The sequence below is a fragment of the Haliotis cracherodii genome, unplaced genomic scaffold (genome assembly GCF_022045235.1).
Source record: "Haliotis cracherodii isolate W230 unplaced genomic scaffold, xgHalCrac1.p SCAF_18, whole genome shotgun sequence".
Lineage (NCBI taxonomy): Eukaryota > Metazoa > Mollusca > Gastropoda > Lepetellida > Haliotidae > Haliotis > Haliotis cracherodii.
This window is the reverse complement of record NW_027266273.1, coordinates 26,619,534-26,634,932: the sequence shown is the minus strand read 5'-3', so window position 1 is coordinate 26,634,932 and position 15,399 is coordinate 26,619,534. Positions and strand designations below refer to the sequence as shown.

Genomic DNA, 15,399 nt, shown 5'->3' with positions numbered 1-15,399 from the left:
GTGATTCATATATATGTGTCAAACGACTCCTGCTCAATATGTGTATGATTAAAGTTGCAACAGTCAAGGCCTCGGAACAGCTTTCAAGACACATTATGGCAGACATGTAGAAGACATATCGAAATGTGTCGCATCAGTGACAAAGGCGATGTCTGATGCAGGTTCCTATTTTGATTTAGATTTTTTTTCAGGTGAACTGATGACTTGCTTTTTCATGTTGTGACGGATGCCTCTGGTGGGACAGGATACGCTTATCCTTCAGCGAATTTGACAGTGATTCATAAACACATCCTCCTGGTAAAGTCGGAATCGTACAATCGATTCACTTTTGGCAGATATTTCTGATGAATATGGAAGGGGTTTTGTCGCTTGTATTGTCAGGAACACTTGTTTGGAAACGAAATTTTAATGGAATTGCACATAGAATGCCAAGACACGGATTGGTTTTGTTTTATTGATTGTTGTTTATCGCCGCACTCAGCAATATGACGGCGGTCTGTAAATAATCGAGTCTAGGTAAGACAATCCGAACAGTAATTGAATGTACATGCATCTCAATTTGCACTTAAATGTTCATGAATCAAGAAGGAAACGCTCGGTAGCAGCGGGGTGAGAAGATAAATACACACATGCAAGTCCACATTCCCCAGATGTTAGAACAAGCTGGGTTAAACGCTTTACACGTCAGTAGTCGCACAAGTAATTATGGCTGATGAAGCCTCGGACTATTTTGCTTTGCATGAGGGTAACGCCTCCACGTATCCAGATTCGGAAATGCGATTAGGGGCAACAGAGGGCTGTATATAATTGCTCACATTTCGTATATAATCATTACACCTGGTTTGCAAATGTCGTATGTGATTAATAGACATACATTTATACATGAATGGGGATTCATCTGTTACCACTTTGGGTGGTTTGATGAATTAAATTCCAAGCATCTGAAAAGGAGAGTGTTGTATCGTTGTTTACTACCGAGCGCAATAACATGGTGAAACGCCAGGGGAGATTTACTAGCAAATGCCGGACCTGGCGTCGCGTTGTAGGAACCATAGAGGTTAGGGAATAGATCACAGCTCACAGAAATAATTCGCCTTTCAACTGAAACGTGCTTCCAGCTATCTTAGCAGACTATATGATTTGGTGTTAATTACAAGCGGTTTTGGAAAATTAACTATATCGGAAGCTGTATAAACCCCAGCTCCTTCGCCCGGACTTTCTGTCCACACTGGTATTAATATTAAGTTTTATTATTCCCCGCCACAATGTGGAAGGGGGATGTAGGAATGGGATTTGTCCGTCAAAAACTGTGAGAGATATTTCAACCAAACTTGGCACATAGATAGGTCCAGTGGTGAACTGCTGCCTCTTGATAGTTTGGGAATTTTGAAAAAAAAATAGTTTCGAGTTTCCATAGAAACGAATTGACTTAGACTTGAAATGGCGGTAGTGCTCCTTTCCAGAGCAGATGTTGAAAACTGTATATATTTCTTGCCTTGCACACAACCGGACATGTCACACGGGCGGGGGAGGCATATGCTTATTTTGTGCTTGTTTTCAGCTGCATAGAGTCCCATTAAACCTGCTATGGTATCTCAGTGAGCTAGCACTAGTGCAAGCAGTCACACACACACGCTATAAAAGTGCATTAATGTTGCCCCACCCCCCGACCCCCCCCCCACCCCCCCCACCCCACCCCACCCCCCTCCCCAGAATGGCGAGGGTGCACTGCATCAGGACCTACCAGGCACAACATTACAGTTTGTCCTATTCTTACTACCAGCTCGTGCTCTTTTGTCGAACAATCAGAAGCCTTTACTAATTACATCCGACTGAATGGTGGATGAGAGTTGGGAATAGAGTATAAAGACAAGGGAGCAAGCAGTTTCTGTCACAGAACATGAATATCAATGTACAACGTATAATAGGCAAAAAAGATGCGCTCTTAGCAAACAAATAATATAAAGCTTTCAAATGTCAGGAACCTTTTTGCGATATTTTCTTTAATGAGTTGATGCATATCCATAATCAAGTATCAGGTTTGTTTACTTCTGATAATCGTTGTAAGTAATCCTTCACATTGAACAAAACTGACGCCAAGCCAGAAACTAAATGGTATTGTGAGGACATCACGCAGGGGCTACATCTACAGAGTTATGGTGTTACGTGTGGTTGTTATAGATTTTCATTGGAATCGAAACTCTTGGCAACGGTGTGCGCTGCGTTTGATTCCTTTACGAATTGAAGACAAATTCATCAGTATTATACCTAACCTCAGGAGAGATCGTGTTAAATCATCTTGTATCTGAGAGAGCGCTCCTCTGAGCCAAAAGCGTCAAGACTGTGGTTAGACAATTGTATTTTCAAGATCATGCCCATGAAAAACGGGTTTGATACAACAGTGATAGGTATGCCGCATATATCTCTCGCGGCTAGAAATGAGTGGCTTGGCTGCATCAGGGATGATTAATTTATTATATATTGTCTACATCGCTACAGGGATTTATTGTTACATAGTTGTATGAGGTGAGGTGAGGGTAGGTAAAATGGGCTTTATCTGTGCGTTCAGGTGTGCGTGTCCGCTTGTGCTAGCCCGCTTGTACTAGCCCGGGCTTATGCTTAAGCTCACTGAGATACAATGCCGCAGTTTAACATGGATATCCCACTCAGCATACGGACTCCGAGTCGACCAATTCTTGGTTTACACCTTAATGCCGAGCGCCAGGCAGGGTAACAACGAGTACCGTCATAGTTGTTTGAAATCGTTTGATGTTGATATAGAAGCGACAAAACCCTTTCCATTTTCATCAGCAGTCTCTGTCAAACGCAGAGGCGATTGTACGTTTTCCAATTCGCGGAAATGTGAGCGTATCCTGTCACACGGGAGGCATCCGTCACAAACACATGAAAAAGCAAGTCGATTGTTCACCTGAAGAAACAACATATTTTACAAACCAAAATAGGAAACTGCATCGGACATCGTATTTGTTACTGATGCCACAAATTTCGATACGTCCTCCACATGTCTGTCTTAATTTGTTTTGAAAGCTTTTCCGGGGCCTTTAATGTTGTAACTTTGATCATACACATTTTGACTCGCTTGACGCTCTTGTTACGTGTTACGGATTGTTACGTGTCGACTTCCTAATAGAAACAGTAAGATAACCCAAAAATCAATACGCAAACGAATTCAGTATGAAACCAATAAACAGCAAAGAAATGGAATCATACAATTAACAATTGTATCATAACATTTCCTAGGTTTACAAATCAGTACAAATTACTGCACGGCGATTACAATGGTAGCTACACAATAGAATGGCAATACAAAATTCTGTGACAGTACAATTACAATGGCAGTAAAATATATAATAGCAGTGATAATAGCAAAAAATGTCAGTGATGACATCTTCAAAAATAAGCCTCGGGTGGATATCCAGAGTGAAAACAATGATTTTCACACATCCGCTGGTCGTGATGTAATGTGAGATGAGAGGCGTGATCTTGATCGCCTTATGTAGTTTGAATCCCTTCTAGAAGGTTCTTTACCAGATTTGTCTGGCTGTTCTTGAAGATTCCAGATTACACGAACACAAGAGCATTTTAAACTTCCACAACACTGCTTACATTAGATAGCACTACATCCCTGACAACTAACCATTGTCAAAACACAAAGATGAGGGCGTCAGTACAAAAACATTGTTTTACAGTAACTTACTGCCAGAAAGAGCATGCTCGAAAATACTGTGATACAGTTCACGACTAAAGGAGAAGTTGACTATTGGAAAGTTCAAGTGATCCTTCGTTTCCAAAATTACCATGTTTTGACTTTGCCAATCCAAGTCGAAATTCCAGTTCATATGCATTAAGGAACAAATCGGCAAAAGGGAGCAGAAATGGCGCCCACAGTTATACCTACATATTGCCTTAATGTCTTACCCCCAGCTTGCACATAGATGGTATCAGTGAGGAAGTCCAAAATTTCACATATTGTTCTCTCAGTAAACTTCGGATGGCATTCGCTTACATTGTTGACACATTGACCTGAAGAAGTGTTTCAGGCATGCATGTTTCAGTCACATTAAGAGTCTCATTAAATCACAAACTGATATCTGGTAGCATTCTTACACAACTGTACTCCGTACGCTTGACTTAATGACTGTAAACTGACAGTCGAATAACGACAAAATAGATCTGCGAGCCTATGGGTGAGTGAGTGAGTTGGTTTTAACGCCGCTATGAACAGTATTCCAGTTATATCACGGCGTGTCAGCTTAATGTGGGAGGAAAGCCCGAAGTGATGCAGGTCTCAGACGTTTACCACTTCGGTGAAACCCACGAGCACGGGTATGGTGCTGACAAACCTAGAAACATAATCGGGGCGAACCGGGATTCGAACCCACAATCATAGGTTTCTGGCGTGCCCAAGGGACGCAACTCTGCACAGCGAATCGCGGCGCTTTAGACGACTGGGCCACCCGTGCCCCCCCCCCCCCCTGCGAGCCTATGAAACCTCCAAATATGTCCTTTGAAGATTGGGTACAATAGATAGATTCGAATAATATTATCATCAGGCAAATCAGTCAGTGTCAGTGAACCGTAATACAACTGGCCGTAAAGTATTCGACGCCACAAAGGTCAATACGACTGACTCAACGTGAACGTGAAGTGATTTTATAGGTGTTGATATTCATAATTCAAGTATCCGATCATCTTAAAATGATCAAAATATGTGTAATTTGATGCTGAAGTACGTTCATAGATAATCACAGAATGATGGAAAATGTCTAGTCGTTGAGTTGATCGTTTCCCCCTTCATAGTGTCCAGTTGGAGTAAGAGTGAGAATGATTTGAAAGATAAGCAGTCAGAAATTCTTAACTTTTTCAAATTAGCACAAGCTAAAAGTGCCCCAGTGATCATAAACAACGGTTATGCATTTATTCATGCGAGATATTTCCAAGGCTTTTCCCCACGAATGTAGAAGTAGTCAATTGGTGTTTACGTTCTGTCGAGAAAAGTCTCATAAAAAACGTATGAAAGTCAATTGATTCGTTAAAACGCACAGGGACTTGAGAATGGTGGTTATATGACCGACATCTCGTCTTCAGGAAACTAACATGTCGTGTACACTTCACGTTAAGGTAAATTACATGATTGTGTAATCACCTCCTTTTATCTTCAAATCTCCCCTGAAGATCCCCTAAATCACCCCCTGATTTTCACTCAATGGAACTCAATCACAGATTAATCTTAGCGATTGTCTGGTGATGATTGAACTATTTATTTGGACCAAGCCTTTTGTTTCGTATCTTAACACAGAAAGGCCCAGCCTGGGGCGAAACGGTATTATTAATCCGAAAGCAGTCATGATTTGTGGGTATTCACATCATGTCAAATGACATACTCGTCATATATGGGCATGTCCATCACGTGCGGTTACATTACACGTTACGCTCAATACGATCCCACAATGTCCAATCCGTGACAATGAAATGAAACAGTGAAATAAATTTGCACTAAGGCATATCTGTGACTCAGAGCAGCTGAAGAGATTTCTCATTTCCCTGAAGATTAGAACTTTGAGTGACGAAACGCAATTACGGCCATCTATCATCCCCCAAAACATATGCTGCAATTAATTTTCAAATTCCTTCCTAATTGGCACCATGCCCTTGTTGTGAGGGGCGTTAATCGCGACTGTAGCTGCGTTAACATTCATGTCCCCTGGTGGTAACCATGGACTGGTTTCGTACTAAATAGTCATATCCCCCAGCATTATGTAATTTACCGTAATATTTCTGCATGATCTTCTAAATGTGTCATCGGTGGACTTCCCTTATTGGGAGTCCATGGGTGCCGGATGCAAGGATTGTTCCAGTGTAACTGCCGATGGCGGTGGGATCAATGAACAAATCAAGGGCCCGGATTTAAAAAAAACCGTCGCATTATGGAACCATTGACATCCCCAATGTATTTTTTATCGCCACTCAAATTGCAATCAATGTCCAAGTATCTTTTTCATTAACCTTCCAAATGCCCCTTCCTAATGTAATCGATGGTGTTTGGTTAAAGGTGTATTTTTTCTATTTAATTAATCGAACTTCTTCAGATCATTCACTGGAAGCATCATTTTCATGTTGGAACATGGACAGTTAAATTTACTTCTCCCGAAGTAATAGTCCATATAAAAAAGAACCAATAATATTGTTCTGATACCCCATTACTGTAATCTGAAGGGGGCTCAATTGTGCTCAGTGCACTCTTAATGACACAGGATCACATTATGTCCTTGGAATAACTTCTCAGGAAAGATCCTCATTCAATAATTCCTCGCTCCCTGCTCCTATTAACCCAACATACAATATTAACATGCTACAGTAATATTACAACTCTATTTAGAATTCACTTCACCGATGCTGCTTATGCCATACTTAATATACAATTATTGTTGGCGACTCAATTACTATAGAATTCCGAACTAAACTGAATTGCTGGTCCGAATGTAAAGCACTCACACGTGATGTGATTCGCTGTTTTCATTCTTTATGTGCCAATTAAATAGATAGTTATGAAAGAAAATACAGCTGTCAAACAATTACAAAATATTTTATGCACAAATGCATACTTAAGCTGGCGCTTATGATTAGTTTGTTGGTTTGTTGGTTTAACGCCACACTCAGCAACACTCCAACTATAAGACGGTGGTCTAATAATTGTCGAGTCTGGAACAGACAATCCAGTGTATGCGTCAAACTGTACATGTACAGTCAGGTCTACATTCTGACTCTACCCAGTGTAGCAGAGCTGTGGTATGTCAGTGAGGAACTATAAACATCCATTATACAAGGAGTATACATTGACACCTATGCTTTGTGTAGAGTGAATGAGTGAGTATGGTTTTACGCCGCTTTTAGCAATATTTCTGCAATATCACAGCGTGGGGCACCGGAAATGGGCCTCACACATTGTACCCAGGTGGGGAATTGAACCCGGCTCTTTGGCGTGTCGCGGAAAGCTTTAACCACTAGGCCACCCGAACGCCCCGCATTGTATAGAAGGCCGTCTTGAACATGAAATCGGTTGAGAATTGCACTTAGAACAACCTGAATACATGCCCGTGTTACAGGACTTTGTGACTCTGTAGGGTATCACTATTTCAATGTAACACGGTCATGGAGACATCAGCAATCAACAGCTTGGTCCTCCACAATCAGTGGCATTACTAAAACGCTGCACAAACAAGATTGCATCCATATTGCAAATGAGGATGTCCTTATTATACAAATACATCTGTTTCGAATCGCGATCACTCGCTGGAACAAAATCTATCGGCTAAAAGAAGCAATTATTCATTCATGAGACGAGACTCAATCATGACAATTGATATCTCTACAATCGTCTTTTTCAACAAAAAGTTTACAATTCTATACGATAAACCCACGAGACTCTCACTGTAGACGCGATTGGCGTTCGTCGTGAAACTGTTTCAAAGTTTGATTACTTTTTAAACTTTTAAAGAGTCTATAATTCATTTAGAGATTGGAATAGGAACAAAATAATTCGTCAAAGTAAAATCGTAACGCAGTCAAAGATTAAAATATAATTCAAGATGTGCCACTTATTGAGCCGACATTCGCGCTACTAATCAACAGAGTACACCTCTAGCAATTCTAATATTTACAGGCGCAAACTTTACGCAATTGACTACCTCTGCCAATTTGGCCTCTAATTGCTTGGCAAAGTAAACGGCTCCTGGGCCCGTAGAACCACTTGATCTATACGTCTAGATATTGTTGACTTGCTAACAAGTGGCATTTCCCCGAGAATGAAATGGCAGACACCACATTGCTACATTTTATTGCCCATCGCTTTCTGTAACACATCTACATCGGATGTGGTGGCACTAGCGGCCTGGTAAGTACATGTTTGGAGCTGAAATGCCAGGGACATATTATGTCACATTTATACAAATTATGCAACCTATATTTTGCAACGATTTAGCGACTCTCATATATCTGTGCATATCAATGTTTCAATGGTTTATAGTCCAAAATGTGTCCGACTGTACATCCGTAGAATGATTTTGAGGTCATAAATAGATCAAATACTATGCGTAAGATGTACATAAGAATATCTTAAGGTTTGTGGTTTATGGGGTCTATTGTTGGCGAAAAAACTGGAAAACACCTTGACCTTTACGGATGATTACTCTCAAAGTATTAGAGGCAAAGACTTTGAAGTTGACATAACTGAAGTTCTGTTTAGAGGGGAGTCCACTCACTCACTCACTCATTCACTCACTCACTCACTAACAGATATACAATAAGAAGTACCTTTGAATTGAAATTAAATACAGTTTATCAGTATGTAGATGTGAACAATTGTTCCAGTTAGCCTCATACAAATTCTCGTTCATATTTTATCAAGTAAGGTAAACGACAAAGTTATATGTTGTTAGCAAATTGAGAAAACACTGATTTAACCATATCAATTGATCGTATCTCTCGTTGATATCGCCTTGTGAACTGGTATCCTCTCCTGAACCGACCCGTGCCTTGTAGACAACTGTGCATACGCCGCAGACAACTTGTTCCAGTTTCGCTTCAAACATTCCTTTTAGAGGTCACCGACAAAATGTCCACATCATCAAGAATCACTGTGAAAACTGTGTTTCAAGGGCGAATCTTGCCAGGACACTACCATAAAATATACTATCAGAAATGTTTTACGGACAGTTTAGTCGATGTTCAAAGGATATCTAAGGTTCGTTTGTTCGCCTTATTCCGCCAAGTTGAAACCACGCTCAAGTGTCAGTCAGACGCCGCCCAGTTTGCCGTCCCTCCCGCTGCATGTCCGGCGATGGTGCCAGCTGAAAACCATCACGTACTAAGGACTTTGTCATATAGTTTATCCACGAGGAAACGTGCGGCCTTACAGTCTATGTTTAATGTTTCTTAAGGATCACGCACGTGTACGAGCATGTGCTTAAAACATTTGCGGTGCCTGCCCCAGTACGGTGGTGAGGTGATGCTAACTCGGGTTTTAGTGAGTGAGTATGGTTTTACGCCGCTTTAAGGAATATTCTAGCAATATCACGGAGGGGGACACTAGAAATGGGCTTCACACATTATACCCATATGGGGGTCGAACCCTCGGTCTTCGGCATGACGAGCGAACGCTCTAACCTCTAGGCTACCCGACCGCCACAATTCGGGTTTTAGTGTCGCGTTCAAGATTATTGTGGGGCGGTCGGGTAGCCTGGTGGTTAAAGCGTTCGCTCGTCACGCCGAAGACCCGGGTTCGATTCCCGACATGGGTACAATGTGTGAAGCCCATTTCTGGTGTCCCCCGCCGTGTTATTGCTGGAATATTGCTAAAAGCGGCGTAAAACCATACTCATTCACTCAAGATTATTGCTCTTATATAGTGACGTTCATATACTGACTCCGAGCCGACGAGACTTTGTCTTAGTCTATTTATGCCGAGTGCTAGGCAGGGTAACAAGAAGTGCCATCTTCTAAGGTCTATTGGTATGACGCGGCCTCGAATCGAACATCCGCCCTTCAGCTCTCCGGGCAGACGCTCTACCACTAGACACGTTCAGGGAATCAGATAAAAAACAACATATGCATATTTATATCAACATTGTGTCTGTGCTGATGTATTTCAGCATTTGATAAAAAAATTACATATCAAATATAATTCAGTTTATGTTTACTTTTTGGGTGCAATTTCAACGTAAACAAAACACAGTGTCCTTGTGGTTAAAATACGGACGAATGGTAGTTCCGTATAGGTCGAAGTTCACACACCAATTACAGTGTAAATACCCAGACTACCTGAAAAAATATATGCGCTCACTGTGGAAATGTCAGAATTATGTGCATCGATATGTTTCATCTGTAGATCTATCGATAAATACATGTATTGAATATTTCCTTAAGAAATAGAACAACTACAAATTGATCTACACTGACGTTTCTATTGACGCTGATGTTTCTTCAAAATACAATCCTTCAATATATTTTCTCAACAAAATAGTTCACAATCTAGTGGCAAGCTGGTATTTTTCTCATACAAGATAGAATTTTGACACGCGCCATTTGGAGCCGTTTAGGGTTATTTCCAGAAAGTATCTCAACACAGTCCAACGTTTCCTCTTGAACGTGCACTGGTGTTGCCTGCCTTGATAACGTCTGAAAAATGTCGCTGTTGTCGCTGCTATATCTGTGGCACAAGGACATGCTTTTAGCATTAACGAACGTAGGAAAACACTGTTATATAACTGAAAACTCATAGACGGGAATCTGGACATGTCCATAAGCTTGGCTTGGTGTACATGCGGAGCCTTATCTATGTAAAGCCGTTTGTAAGAGAGGTCCTGACGCGCTGGACATGTTCAATCCACCTAGCTTGTGCAACTGTACCAAATACAGTGAGTACGGGGTGCAAGACTTGTGCAACTTTTCTATTGTCCAAAAATAATGGTTATCAATCAATAGCACAGGTTCCGTGGTGCCCCTCGGCATTTCGATCTAGATTTCGAATCCGTGAAGTTTCGGGTTTGAACTGGCCTGGAGCAACCCATACTCCTCGTATGAGCGACTAGCGTGATCTGGTGGTCAGGATCGGTGACTTAGCATGTCATCGTATCCCATTCGCGTAGGGGGCGGTCGGGTAGCCCAGTGGTTAAAGCGTTCGCTCGTCACGCTGAAGACCCGGGTTCGAATCCCGATATGGGTACAATGTGTGAAACCCATTTCTGGTGTCCACCACCGTGATATTGCTGGAATATTGCTAAAAGCGGCGTGAAACCAAAGTCACTCACACACCATTCGTGTAGATCAATGCTCAAGGTGTAAGTCACTAGATTGTCTGGTCTAGATTCGATTATTTACAGACTGCTGTCATTTTGCTGGATTATTATCGAATGCGGCGTTCAACAACAAACAATACTGGAATTCGAAGCATGATCATCAAACCCACCTACAGAAGGCATTGACATTATTGCTAAACTGCTCTACTGTTTTTCTCAATAAAATATAGGAAATCACTCATAATAGGTAGACCTTCTTCGAGTTATCACAGGGTGTTTGCATTTCATCATCCGACAGGGCACTTTCAATAAGCAGTTCAATCTACAATCCAAATCCAGAAATCTCCAAAGCAAACATTTCCAGTGAGGGTCAAACCAAGCCATATAATAGTCAAACCGTGCGTATTCACTAGTTTTGAATACACGCCTTCTCACGACTCTTTCCACCAGAAATTACTTACAGATTTTAATCACTGGATTGTTATCGAACGTGTTGTCCAGCTGTGGTCAGAGGTGGTACTCCACTCTCCGATGCATCGCCGACTCTTACAGAGTAACGCGAACTGCAGGTCGGGGACCCCGGGATATTATCTGATGGGATTGTTGGAATGAGAGCGTGGCGTGTGCAGGCGGGCAGCTTGCAGGAGGAGAAATAGTATTCCATTCAAACACAACCCCAGGATCAGTGGCGCCTTTTCATGCTTCTTTAAGACTATAATTCTGCATTAAAAGAACAAGATTTTCTATAAGGTCTGGGGTCGCTTGAAGGTATTCCAGATACAGATCGCCACATCCTCCAAGGAAATAATGTGTTAGGTAGACTGAAAGAATCATAACAGTTTTCAGATAGGCATCGGCGAGAATTTAATTATCCGAAAGTCGATATAAAGTCGTTATCTGTGGTCTACTTAATATTAGATTGATAATTGAAGCCTTGCTGTTCTCTTTATGTAAAACGGTGTTAACGCTACAAGCTATATTACTAAGGCGCATACAGTAATTAAAAATAAATGTTCTTATTAGCTATACATAAAACGATTAAATTTTAAATTATGATCTTTTGGTATTTCCTATTTTAACGAAATTACTAGCGTCTTAAACACGTATAAAAATGTTGATAAACTATCAGTGTAAACCAATGTTCATAAAACTACTAATATTGCTGTGTCAGGGTAAGTTTTATGTTTTGGAATGTGGTAATTGTAATATGTAGGTACTGCTCATTTAGTTGATGTAGTTCAACAAGTGAAAGGTTCTTGTGCAAATACATACTGACGGAACACTTTGTGGATATGTTGCGTTCTCTTAGTATGTATTGTCCTCCGTTTTGCATGCACGTCCTATTCCAATAATTTTCTTTAAGGTAGCGGGCATTGACGTCATGGACATAGCAAACAAAATGGTTGAATTCTTGTACCATCATCGCTTCCGATGGCTCCATTACCACGTCCTACGTGCCAAGTATACAGACAGGCTCTCCCTTTCGCCGGTATCTTTATCAGAAGTAGGACAACCGGGGCATTCAAGACATTCTGATTAATAGTCGGAGTGACAAAAATAGTATAAAAGATATCAATGATCACCTCAGCTCCGCCACTGGCAAGTCTCTGTTCCACTTGTAGGGGTTACCATCACGCTGATAGTTCATTACGGAGTCATGCATACAGAATCTAGATATCAACACCCTCGTGACCGACTAACAACATGACACGGCGCCTTGTGAGCTCCATACCACTTTCACGTAGCTAATGAAGCATGGACACTTGTCAATTAACAACAGTAAACGAAGACAAATGTACTTTGTGTGTCGGGGAAGAGAGTAAACCGAGGACTGACGTTGTAGTTGAACTGCCTTGCCAACATTGACTGATTGATGGATGGATGGGTGGACGGACGGATGGATTAATGGATGGTTGGATGGATGGATGAATGGATGGAAGGATGGATGGGAAGGGTTGATGGGTTTGTGGATAAGACGTCTCAGCACTAGATAGCACTTGCATGTTCTTCACGTCGCATCGCTTTATAGTATATGGGTGAGCTCCTTGTAGCGTACAGCGCCACATTGAGATTTTATCACAATGCAATAAATATGCATATTCCCGAGCATTCTTTTGCCGCCTTTTGTTAGAAGAGTTGACTAATATCTTTATGACAACAATAGCTTAACACTTAATACAGTAATTATTACTGATATTAAATTGCATTTCTTGCAAGGGTTTCACTTTGTATATATGTACGTTTTGGACAATGAGGTTTTATTGATAATGTTATGATTATCTAAGTACTCTATGAAATAGTAAGACGAGTTCTATGGATGAACAACTTCTTTATTACAATTAGTGCGACGTTTCGGTGTAGATCCTAACACCTTAATCACGCAAGTGATGATACAATTGTAATAAGAAGTTGTTCATCCATAGAACTCGTCTTACTTCATCACACCAACTTCTAAATGCCACTCAAAGAAGTTACTCTATGAAATAATTTAATTTCTACCAATTGGAATCCCTCCGCAAGAGACAACGTTTAGTAAAGAGATCCTGGTTTATTCATAGATTTCCCCCTTTAATAATCAAACGGAAAGGTCGTCTCGTAGTAATTCATAACCTGACCGATAGCAATAAAACATTGAGAGGGTTGAAGGGAAATAAGATATTTTCTCAATACGTTATCATCCGTTACGCGTTTACTTATTTGCATCAACAAACACGGACACATAATTTGTATTTCACAAGGCATGCCTTGATGCACAACGAGTGCACCATGGTCACACGTGGTCTTGCATACCAGTCTACAGACTTAGAAGTTTCAAGTTCTGTGAAAAGTCTATTACGCATATAAGCACATACCTATAAACACCTGTAGGCACGTTTTTCGTAATAAATTACCATCATCATGCATGAAATGTGACTACTGAATAAACCTCTATTGATCTTATGGGACATGTGTTACATATATTTTTAATATTGTATGCCCTATGCTATGCGGTGACGCTGGATATCAATACAGATGGGCGTATTGATATTCAATTATGCTTTCAGCTTTATGATGTTACTGCTCACCACTCTCAAAACAAAATCGTTTATAAACGAAAGGAAACGATTTATTCTTGATTGTGACAATAAATACTATTAATATTTCTATCGTAGTAGTCAGTTTATAGTTAACTTTATACTAGTATATGTGTGTATAAGTAAATTATTGTTAATCTTATTATAAGTATACACTCACCCTTGTGGGTGTCAGTAACACTTCACCTCCCTTGATATTCCCCCACACATCTTCAGCGACCATTAAAGCGTATGTTTATCCGAACATTTGCCATGGTTAATGCTTCGTGAATAAGTTCTAATTTGTAATCAGTGATACTGTGTGTACTTAATAAGCGTTCAATCTTTATGGTTGGTTGGTTGTTTTACGCCGCACTCAGCAATATTACAGCTATATGACGGCGGTCTGTAAAATAATCGAGTCTCGACCAGACAATCCAGTGCTTGATATCATGAGCATCGATCAACGCAATTGGGATCGATGACCTGCATCAACCAAGTCAGCGAGCCTGACCACCCGATCCCGTTAGTCGCCTTTTCGACAAGCATGGGTTGCTGAAGACCTGTTCTACCCCGGATCTTCACGGGTCCAATCTTTATGAGTACAAAACAATATGATTACTGGTGAGGTTAGTTTTGATGAACTGAATTCACACAGTGTGGATATACCCGGGGCCCCCTGTAGGGGTCGATTATAGGCAGATTACACCACAGGCAACTTGTCACATACAGACTATAGACACTGATGCATATACCATAATCTCTGCAACCTGCAGGGTGATTGGGCTTGAATTTATTTTTTTGCCTGAAGTATAATCACGAGTACCATCACAACGCCCATCGCCGCGCCGGACGAATTTGAACTTCGTGTTGCAAATGAGGGTTACCTCAGCACCCCCCCTCCCCCCCCGCTTAAATATTTTATCGTATTCTGAAATATGGAACATATAACCAAATTCTACCTATCTTGGGCGTGGTGTGGTCAGAGAATGTAGGACATGTAAACTGTGTATGTCGCCATCTGTCGCCTACCAACTTCTCTACCTGTTCAAAGGTGAAGCTTTCCGTGAATCCAGATTCAAATTAATTTCAAATAAATACACGCAGTTTCCTAATATCACAAAAAACCAAAACTTATTTGTGTACCAGAAATGTATAGGAATTCAAGAACCTTGCAAAATAATTTACAAAAAACAGGTAAGAACCTTTGAGTTCGACTGTTGACAGATAATGTTTCGTAATCTGTAAACTGGCTTATTTCTGCATGTGTTTCTGTTCAAGTATTCATGCCAGTTTTATGCAAAATGTTTAAATGCCTCAAACGTTTGTACAGTGTAACCGACATCCTGTTAAGTACAAATCATTATCACCCTGGATGATTATTTTTGATAAATAAATTGAAGTGACTAATTGTTAGAAATGTAATCCACAGTGTCGTGAATGTTTGATGCACCGTTATGGGTGTTGCATCTCGATAATTCCGATTACTTTCACAACATGATAACCGCTGATTCGTATGAAACCACATA

At 40.8% G+C, this 15,399-nt stretch overlaps 1 protein-coding gene across 2 annotated transcripts in view; it reads left to right on the top strand.

The window, feature by feature from the left end:
- Window positions 1-15,399, top strand: part of LOC139465945 (delta-type opioid receptor-like) — a 98,497-nt gene that overhangs the window by 63,040 nt on the left and 20,058 nt on the right. The gene's annotated exons all lie outside the window — the stretch shown is intronic.